This window comes from Archocentrus centrarchus, chromosome 6, assembly GCF_007364275.1.
Source record: "Archocentrus centrarchus isolate MPI-CPG fArcCen1 chromosome 6, fArcCen1, whole genome shotgun sequence".
NCBI classification, from domain to species: Eukaryota; Metazoa; Chordata; class Actinopteri; order Cichliformes; family Cichlidae; genus Archocentrus; species Archocentrus centrarchus.
This window is the reverse complement of record NC_044351.1, coordinates 4,536,331-4,546,023: the sequence shown is the minus strand read 5'-3', so window position 1 is coordinate 4,546,023 and position 9,693 is coordinate 4,536,331. Positions and strand designations below refer to the sequence as shown.

The following is a 9,693-nucleotide window of genomic DNA, read 5'->3' as shown; positions in this document are numbered from 1 at the left end:
TTGCCTGATGGGAGAAAATTGAAGAGGTGATTGTGCAGGGGGGAGGAGTCAGCGATGATGCTGATGACGCTCCTGGTAGTTCTACTTTTTCAAGCTGCGTTTGTCCCCATTAGTTGCGTTACCGCGCCAAGTCAGGATGCAGAAAGTAAGCAATAGTGGCGACAGGACGCACCCTTGTGGATCGCCGGTGTCAAGATCCCTGGGTGACGTGACATGATTGTGAATTTTAACAGCTTGTTTCTTACAGGACAGAAAGATCCACTGAGAAAGTAATCCATTAACACACATAGTAAGAAGAGTGCTGTACAGCCTGACAGGAATAATTATATTAAACGCTGAACTAAAATCAAGGGACAGAACACGACAGAAGTGCGCTTAACTTGACAGTGTTGAAGAACTGCATTGCCGAGCCTCTTTAGCCCTGTGGCTGAACTGATGAGGGTCTACAGTGAGTGGGACAGATCTTACAAATTCAAACACCTTCATAATAACTGAAGTGAGAGCAGCAAGTCTGTAAGTATTAAGACAGGTGATGTTATTCGTCTTAGGCACTGTGCGTGAGCTGCTACTTCCCCCGCATATGGCAGCATAGCTCCTGTGGCCTAGCAAGCATGAAAGCAACCCGTACAGAGTGGTGAAGATGGAGGCCGAAGTTTTGCTCCCTTTTTTTGTTTGTGTTTATTGAATCGTTGAGGAAGTCGAGCAATTGTAACCGGTGTCGCAGGCGTGCGTTCTATCTCAGGCTGAGAGCTAATCATGTTCAGGATAGGTAAGCTTGATTTGTCTGTAAGCTTTTACCCATGAAATGATGAGCTATTTACTTAAGGCTTAGTGAATGATCTGCAATGAAATGTACAGATTTATTTTCTGTTTCTAAAATAAGAAAAATAAAAATGTAAGATAAAGTATAACATTTCCAAATAATGATTGAATCTTGTAGCTGGTCTGTTTTGAAGATAACGTATTGACACTTGAGTGTTTTCAGTGCATTAGTATTAGTTGCTTTGATGACTTAAAATAAGCCAAATCCTACCTTATAACTAAAGATGTGTTTGTGTTGTTCTTGCTCGTTTTCATTAACTAGAGCAGACCCTTGTAGTGCAGATAACGTGAGTGTCCCAGTCTGTGGAAGCGCTTGTTTAAACCAGAAAGACACCAGAGCCGATTTTGGGCCGAGTAGGGAGTCTGTGGCAATGCTGCTGAATATATTGAAGCAAGATGGGCGACATGGATGGGGGTGCCACAATTGAGATCTTGGTTTTGTTTTTTTGGTTGGCAAGTGGCACATCCTACAGAGTGGTCTGAAGAGTGTTTGGGATGCCTCGTTCAACTGTCCGCTACATTGTCCAAGAATCACAGAGGAGGTGGTAGCCATTGGCCACCAGGTCATCTAGCTGCCAAAGAGCCTTGAGGACCTGCATGTAGTGTCCCATGGGTTTGCGGGGCTGGCACGCCACAGAGGCTTTCTGAAGACGGTGCGTGCAATGGACGGCTGCCACATCGGCATCAAGTGTCCAAGTGGCCCTGATGGTCAGTGCTACAGGAACGGGAAACTCTTCCCATCCATCGTCCTGCAAGCAGTTGTGAGCACCAGGGCCGCTTCATTGACACAATGTGGGCTGGCCTGGGTCAGTGCATGACTCCAGGGTGCTCCGCCACAGCCCACTGTACAGGCAGTCAGTCTACCCTCGTCCAGGGCATTTTTTGCTTGCAGATGGAGGATAGCCATGTCTCCAACATCCACTCGCCCTCATCACTCCCTACAAGAGAACAGTACATGGTGTGGCAGCCCAGCGCTTCAACAGCCACCATTCCAGGGCACGCTGTATTATAGAAGGTGCTTCTGGAATGATGAAGACCAGGTTCCGGGCCATCTTTCTGCAAGCCCTGGAGGTGCACGACACCTTTGTAGCTCATGTAAGTAATGGCCCAACAGCGCATTATAATATATATGTTTTAAAAAATTTGTTAAAAAAAAAAGAAACAGGCACATTCTCTTTTTTTTTTTTTCAGGTCGTAACAGCATGTGCCATCCTCCACAATATCTGCCTCAGTGCTGCTGATGTCATGGCACTGGAGGATGAAGCAGAGGAAGCTGTGGAAGAGGATGAGGGGGAGACCGGGTTAGAGGCAGTCAGCGGTGCTCTCTGGCAGGAGCAAATTTCTACCAAGGTGTCTGCCCTTGTCGAGGTAGCACCAGGCCATGACTACTGTATACAGGCAAGTAAACAAAGAAATCTAGGATTGCTGTTGAAACTATTTTGTTATATTAGATTCTCTGACATATTACTAGCATTATACATTAGTATTTTGTATGCATCATCTTGTGCTTTTGCATTTTCCAGATTATATCTTAGTGAGGTGGCATCCGTAATTTGAGCCAGCCCTGTAAAGTCAGTTCATGGACGATGGACTGGACAGTGGAAAGAAGCATCACAAACCTCTGCAGACCACCCTGTGTGATGTTCCACTGACCATTGAGAAAAAGACAAGCCACAGGTCTCGGTTGTTACACCCCATCTCTTATCTTGCCTCAGCTGATTTAGCCCCACTGCCAGAGACTTCCTGTTGAGACAAGCATCAGGTCTGTTGTGCTTTTAAATATAAAGAACTCCAGGAAAAGGTCACTCAGGCTAATCCTGCAGTCTCCACCATAAATAACTGTACATGGTTTTTATTTTGTCCTTCATGATGTATTATAATCTTGCTTTGCTAAAATGTTCTTGTTTAATATGTTTGTATTTTATTCTTGTTCATTAATCAGCCATTTAAAATGTTCAAAATGTTTTCTGTTTACAGATATAAAAAAAATGTAAGACTGTAAATAAGAGACTGAAAAATACCATTTGTTTAATTCTTAGTAAAACATGAATAAAACTCATAACACTAACATAATAATTAAAGCAACGAGGACACGCACAATCCAATAATCTGAAAATTGGGTGCTGGGCCAAAAGTAAGCAAGAAAGAAAAGAAAGTGTGCACACCAGAAAAGCTCGTGGATGATAAATTCAGACTTTTGTGGTGTGCGGACTTCCTTGTCTTTTGTGCTTTGCACCACTGCATCTGACGCCTTGTCATTGCTCTTGGCTTGAATGCAGCTTATCAGCCATGGAAACCCATTCCATGAAGCTCTCTATGCACTGTTGATCTAACCTGAAGGCCACATGAAGTTTGGAGGTGTGTAGCAATTGGCTCTGCAGAAATTTGGCGACCTCTGTGCACTATGCACCGCAGCATCCGCTGACCCCCACTGTCATTTTACATGACCTACTACTTTGTGGCTGAGTTGTTGTCATTCCCAATCACTTCCACGTTGTTATAATCGCACCAAGAGTTGACTGTGGAATATTTAGTAGCGAGTAAATTTCACGTCTGGACTTGTTGGACAGGTGACATCCTTCACTGAGCTCCTGAGAGCGAGCCATCAAAATGTTTTGTTGAAGCAGTCTTCATGCCTAGGTGCTTTGAGTTTATATAGTTGTGGCCATGGAAGTGATTGGGAAACTTGAATTCAATGATTTGTATGAGTGACTGAATACTTCTGGCAATATGGTGTATGTCGTGAACACAAGTCTGATTTTGTGTCATTTTATGAACACCGAACAAGGAAAAGTACACAAAGATTTGTTTTTCTTTAACAGGTAACACCATTACAGAGATTGGTGCAGCTTACATCCATGGCCCATCTAAGGAGAACCCAGTGTTTAGTCTGGCTCGTGACTATGGCCTCCTGCCTCCAGAAGCCCTCACCCCAGAGAACCAGGCTTTAGACGTTGATGAAGATCCTCCGTGGGTTCCCAACTGGTTCAGCAGTTCAGGTGAGAAAGAAATACAGCAGGTGTACTTTAACAGTACACAGTCTGTCAGCTGCATAAGAGAATAAAAATGTGATTGTTATTAGAATTTTCAGTTCTGTCCTAAAGGTAAGCAGCTGAGTGCCGAAAGCATGGAACCAGCTATGGATATGTTTCAGGAGATTTTGAATGGTACTTGGCAGTTTCGTAATCGCAAAGATACATCCTGGACCAGTGTAGGACATTTCATCTGAACAAAGGTACATTATTCTGATTGTATGTCCATGTTGATGCTATAAAGCCTGAATTTAAAAAAAAAAAAAAGAAGAAAAAATAAGCTATGTTGCATGTCTGTGTGTTGAAATTTGTCATTCTTTTGCAGGCAGAGAGGCAAACAGCAGGAAGGTGGACAAATAAAACTGAAACTACCAGGAAGCTGTTACTTTCTGCCTTAAGTACCATGCTGAAAGTGGAGTGCTGTGGAAGTGCAACTCATAGCATGGATGACCTGGACCTGGCAGGGTTTTCCATGTACAAGGGCCTACGTGGAGTGGACTGCACATTCCCGAGGTTTGTGCATCATCATATAAATAAAGGGTGTTAAGATAAATGCCACATGGACTATAGCATTGTGTGCACTCTACCCTATTGCTCATTCATTTACTGCGACGCTCCTCTGTAGCACTTTAAGTTTATGCCCTCACCACCAGCTGCTATTAAAGAGTAAAGTTGTAATGAGTTATCAAAGTGGCAATAATTTAAATCCTTAGCTAGTTCCTTAAGTGTTTCTTTTCTTTATTTTTTAGTTGCACTATTTCTGAGAACCTGCTGTTTTTATTATATTAAACATGAAGCTCTTTTGTGTGATAAGCATTAGACATCAGCTATTTGAGTTCTTTTTTTTTGTCTGTTTTTACAAAGCTCTGTAAATAAGTACTATAGAAATATAAAATGCCCTCAACTACTTCTTTTTTCCCCCAGTTAACCTTTTTATTTCTCGATTGATTGAATATTATGTAGGATTCTATTTAAAGTACACACACAGAAACCATGGACGTGGGCTGAGCTGATATATAACAAAGTAAGGATAAGGTAAACTGACCTTTCTGCACTCTGCTATGTTAAAAATCAAGGGTTTTGGTTTGTAATCCAGTTAATTTGGAGAATCATTAACTGCTGACTAAGTCTTGAATGACTGTGAAACAGCCGTGAAAACACCATGAAACTGCATCAGTGCACCGTGAGGCAGTCAGCTTGTGGCACCGCCACCCATGATTGCGGTTGTATGTACTGAACTAGACTGAGAGATACATATTTATACTGTTCCAATAGTCATTTAGTCAAAGTCCAAATTAAATATTGTAATGATTTAAAATATTTCACTTTGTGTATTGAATATAGAAGAAATAATATACATTTATATGCAAAAGTTCACTCTTTTGAATAAATTACAATAATGTAAAGAAAATTCACAATACTCTATTTTTGAGTGCACTAATGTAATGAACCTCAATAGTTTACTAAATAGTTTAATAAATAGATTGCACATGGCTGCACTGTGTAATCACTTCTATACAACTTTAAAGAGCTATGATTATCACATCTAGTCTACTATATCTAAGTAGTACTTGTAGTTAGCAGTATCTAGTTCATTATATGACTATGCATATTATGCATCCAGGTAATTTTACTTACATTGTCTTGCAGGGGGTTTGAGGGCCTAATGGACAAGTTGATGTGAGAGCTCCCCTCTGATTTGGTGACCTACAATTGCCCTGTGCGCTGTGTCCACTGGAACAACACAGAGCACGGCTCAAGTGCTGTGACGGTCGAGTGTGAGAATGGGGAGAAGATTCCTGCTGATCATGTTATTCTCACAGTGCCTTTAGGTAAACTTTTGTTCATATATTATATAATGTTTTTCATCTCTGTGCGTGAAATAGAGTATTTGTAATTACGACTTCTGTCAGAGTTTAGTCTTTGGGGTTTTTTTTCTGTAGCCTTAATTTAACAACGAAGTGTCGTCTGCTGCAATTTTACATTTTCTTTTTGTCAGGATATCTGAAGAAGCAGCACTCAACTCTGTTCAGCCCTCCTCTCCCAGCCCACAAGCTGAAGTCCATTGAGACAGTAGGATTTGGAACGTGCGACAAAATATTTGTAGAGTTTGAAACGCCGTGGTGGGATGGTGACTGTGAGGTGATCTACCTTGCGTGGGAGGATGAGGTTTGTAATGCAGTCTCTGGAATAGTTTTCTAAGCATATACAAAATGTGTGTTTTTTACAGCATCACAAGAATATTTGACACAATTTTAAAGACATAAAATTGTTTCTTTGTTTTTGTTTTTTCTGCTTTGTTTTTTTCAATTTATATGATGCCAAATAATACCATAAATTATCTGACTGTGGAGCCAGGGATCGGTGACTATATAAACCCTTTGTGTCTTCAGGAGAGTTTGTCAGACCATGTGTCAGATGTGAGCAAATCCTGGATAAGGAAGTTGGTGTCATTCACTGTGCTTAAACCTAATGAATCGTAAGTGACATGTTAATCTGAGGCACAATGGCAATTCTTTCCTGTATGTTTCCTTTGGAATTCAAACCAGCAATGTGGCTTCTCTTGTTAACTCTCAGGGGTAGCCACGTTCTCTGCAGCTGGATTTGTGGACATGAGGCAGAGTATATGGAGACACTTCCTGAGGAGGAAGTCAGACATTTGATCACAGAGCTCGTCCGCACATTTACAGGTGAGTCTTATATCTGTGGTCTCAGCCTTGGAGCTCTTTCCTCCTCAGAATGGATGAAAACTGATGGTTTATTACTTTTATAATATTGCATTAAAGATGCAATAAATATGAAAAGATAAAATATCATTTAAATGTTTAATCTAAGAAACTTCTGTATGCAGTATCAGAAAAGTTCAGTTCTTCCTTTAGAAAACTATAAAACATCTGATTGCTACAGGAATAGAACTAATTTAAATAAAGACTGTATGCATATGTAAAACTGGGCACATTTAATACAGTAGCATTAAAAACAATTCAATATTCTGGTTGAAACTACTAATATAATATTGGCACAAATAGCATTTAGATGTCAAAAACCAATCACGCTCCAACTTATCTGTAACATGTTAGAGTTGACAAAATAGTTCAGTTTAGATTTATGAAACCAGGTTAGACTTGAATCTATAATTAGGAAGTGAAACCTTCTGGTGCAAAGATGTACATGTTAGACTCAGTATTGAATGGGCGCCATTAGAGCAAAAGCTCCCTGGTTGGAGCCCTGGAGAAGACACAAATGACTTGGGCATTGTGTCAAGAAGGGCGCCCGTAATAAAAATCTGCCAAATTAAATATACAGAGCTGCCTGCTGTGGCAACCCCTTTGTTTTAAAAAATGAATAAAGAAGGGAGAGGTTCTTGTGCATAAGAAATTTTCTTCTTAGGTAACTGATCCATAACTACTTTTTGTTGTTGTTGTTGTTGTTGATTGTAGACTCTTTTGGGAGTGGATGTTATGCTGTATTGAGTGAACTGTCTTTCTGCTGCGTAATAAACCAGAATGTTTGAGGGGCAGATTCAGATTTAGCCTTTTCACCATTTGTTGTACAAGGTGCTGCCTGATGAAATGAGGCCACAAATAGTTACTGATATACAGGATTCAAGGTCGAAAAATGTGTAACTGTCATAAACAGAGAGAAGGTTTGATTACATAATAAAATTCATAGCTGTTTTTATTACCATTGTGTGTGCATTATTTCTCTGTGTAGATTAGATTTCTGTAGATTTTTATGTTTTCTGAAGTGGTTGAGCCTTGGTTGCTTCATAATTGTGTGTGTTTAGGTGACTCTACTATCACACCAAAGAGAATCCTGTGCACCCGCTGGTTTACTGATCCCTGGACATACGGTTCCTACTCTCACTCAGCCATAGGCTGTACAGCCAAGGACCTGAAGAACATGATGGAACCTCTGCCCTCAAAGGGAACTTTGCCACAGGTACTTATACAGTACATGCATTATACAGTAAAAATCTTGAGCCTTATATTTATTTGTACTTGTGCTATTTTGTGCTGCTTTGCTTTCCTTAGTTAGCATACTGTGCAAAAGTCTTGAGCCACCCCTCATTTCTTCATATTTTGCTTCCAAAGAGCCACATACAGCCAGGTATTAGCTCATAACTTGGCATATCTAAAATGTTTGAAGACAACTGGACAAATGGAGGACAAAAAAGTGACAGACCTAAAAAAAACAGGAAAAAATCCAGCAAAGAACCTAATCCAAATATTGACTTTCAAGTTCAAATTATTCACACTCTGTTTTGCCTTATATACTGTGTTTCCATGATTGTGTGCACATGTTTCAATAAATTACTGCACCTATTTCCCATTTCCCTAGCCAAATAGAACTTGTACTTTTGTTTGCAAAATGTATGCATACAGTACACAAGTGAAGTGAGAACAAAAGACAAGAGAAGTGAATCATATTGCCCAGGGAATTACTGACTGACAAAGAAGTGACAAAATATAACCTTGAAAAATACTTGTCTGTTTTCCGACTTGTGTGTTTCAGCCCTTGCACGTTTTGTTTGCTGGAGAGGCAACTCATCCTTGCTTTTACTCCACTGTCCATGGAGCACTTCTCACTGGGTGGCGAGAAGCTGATCGACTCATCACTCACTACTGGGATTCTGATAGTTCATGAAGTCCCTCTACCTTACCTTACCTTATCTTATCTTTTTGTCTGGCACTAAAAATCACAATGTTGAATATGGGAACAAAGAGGGTTTGTGGCTGTAATGGAAAATTTGTTTCTGAACTCGAATAACCTCTGTGTACTTATTCTCTGTAATTGTAATTTTCTAGCACAAAGACCGAGTGTGTGAAGATGAGGAAATGGTGTGGGGTTTCTTTTGTTTTTTTTTTTAAAGAAGTATATGCATGGAACTGAACTCCAACAAGTCCATCTAATAATTATCAAGGAGTAATAACACTGAACAATTTTAGAACAGTATGAACAAATAAGAAATAATTACACACAAGCAGCTATGGCAATACAAATATAAAAACCAAACCAGGTAGATCACAGGTAACTTAATAGCTACAGGTAAGCAGTAGTCGCGCAGGTGCTTGGATCAAATTTGCTAAGCAAAGCAGGCACAGCAGAGGACCCAGCAGGAATTGAATGCAGAGTGAGACAGTGTGGGTTAATGAGACAATATTGAGCGTGAATCGAGTGACTGGGACTAGCTAGAAAGGCTGGGTTTGGTGTTTCCAGGACCGAAGAGATAAGAAATGCAGCCATGGATGAAGTAAGCTGGACTTAAAAAATACACACCAAATGTGCAAATCTTTACTGTCCATAGTGGAAGTTAGTGGAAAGATCCATATAGGTATAAATGCACTGTCTGGGCATTGCCTCAGTTTGAGGATGCATAATAAGCACAAAGTCTAGTTCAAATGAACTATGTTAAACACCATAGTGAGGACACCGTCTATGTAGATGCCTGTGTGTTTTGGCCTTCTCATAGAGTGAGTAAAAGGACCACAAATATGCTGTATGATTCAGATGCAGAGGAGCTTATTTCCAAATAAAGATAGGACACCAAATCCCTGAACCATTTCATTAAACTCAAAAATGATTTGCATTGTCTAACAGGAACCCTTCTAAGTATTTACAAACATGTCTGTTTTAGAGTGATTTTGTTGTTTCAGATCAAGCAAAGATGATTGATTAGATTTCCTATAATTAAACTAAGTCAATGAAAGTAGAAGTACTTCCTGATTTGTCACAAATGGACCAAAGGGCTCTATCTAGCTCTTAGTGTATCTATGCTTGTGATTTTTAATGAATAAATAAAATCAAATGTTAGCAACTGCAATGTTGTTACTGTGTT

General features: G+C 40.0%; 1 pseudogene; it reads left to right on the top strand.

Moving 5' to 3' along the window:
• Positions 1–1,851: 1,851 nt before the first annotated feature.
• On the top strand, positions 1,852–8,595 carry LOC115781351 (peroxisomal N(1)-acetyl-spermine/spermidine oxidase-like; annotated as a pseudogene).
• Positions 8,596–9,693: the final 1,098 nt, after the last annotated feature.